Source organism: Calidris pugnax, unplaced genomic scaffold (genome assembly GCF_001431845.1).
Source record: "Calidris pugnax isolate Ruff unplaced genomic scaffold, ASM143184v1 scaffold61, whole genome shotgun sequence".
NCBI lineage: Eukaryota > Metazoa > Chordata > Aves > Charadriiformes > Scolopacidae > Calidris > Calidris pugnax.
In genome coordinates, this window is record NW_015090945.1 from 805,332 (window position 1) to 805,916 (window position 585).

Sequence of the window (585 nt, forward strand, 5' to 3'; positions counted from 1 at the left end):
GCCGGGGCGGGACGGCCACTTACTCCTTCTCCGCCATGGTCAGCGCCGGAAGAGAGAGGGCGCGCGCATGCGCAGGGCGCACGTAACCCCTCGGCGGGAAGGACCCCGGGGTTTAGGCGTCCGCGGCGGTTGCCTGACGGCGGTGAGGTTGCCGGGGTGGCCGGCGAGCGCCTGAGGGGAGAGCGGCAGGGGTTGCGCTCCCCTCGGTGGGACCGGGAGCGGGAGCGGCGGCGGGAGCGGCCGTAGCCCGCGCCGGGATACCGGGAGCGCGGCCGGGCTGTATCCAGGGGCGGGCGGCAGCCGCTCCGCCGCCAGACCCGTCCCGCATGAGGCTGACAACGCGCTGTGCGGTGAACGCTGTGTGTTCGAGCACCGGCTGTATCCCCGTTGAATTTATTTTTATTGTAAAACGATATTATTTTACGTTAAAACCGTGTATTAGAGAAGGGAGCTGTTCAGCTCGGCGCTCAAGCGCGCAACGCAGCACCGGCCTGAAGATGGCGCCCCGGCGGGCGGGCGCGGTGCACCCTGGGACATGTAGTCCCCCAACCCCCCCGGGGGGGCCGCCCGCCTGGGCCCCGCCGC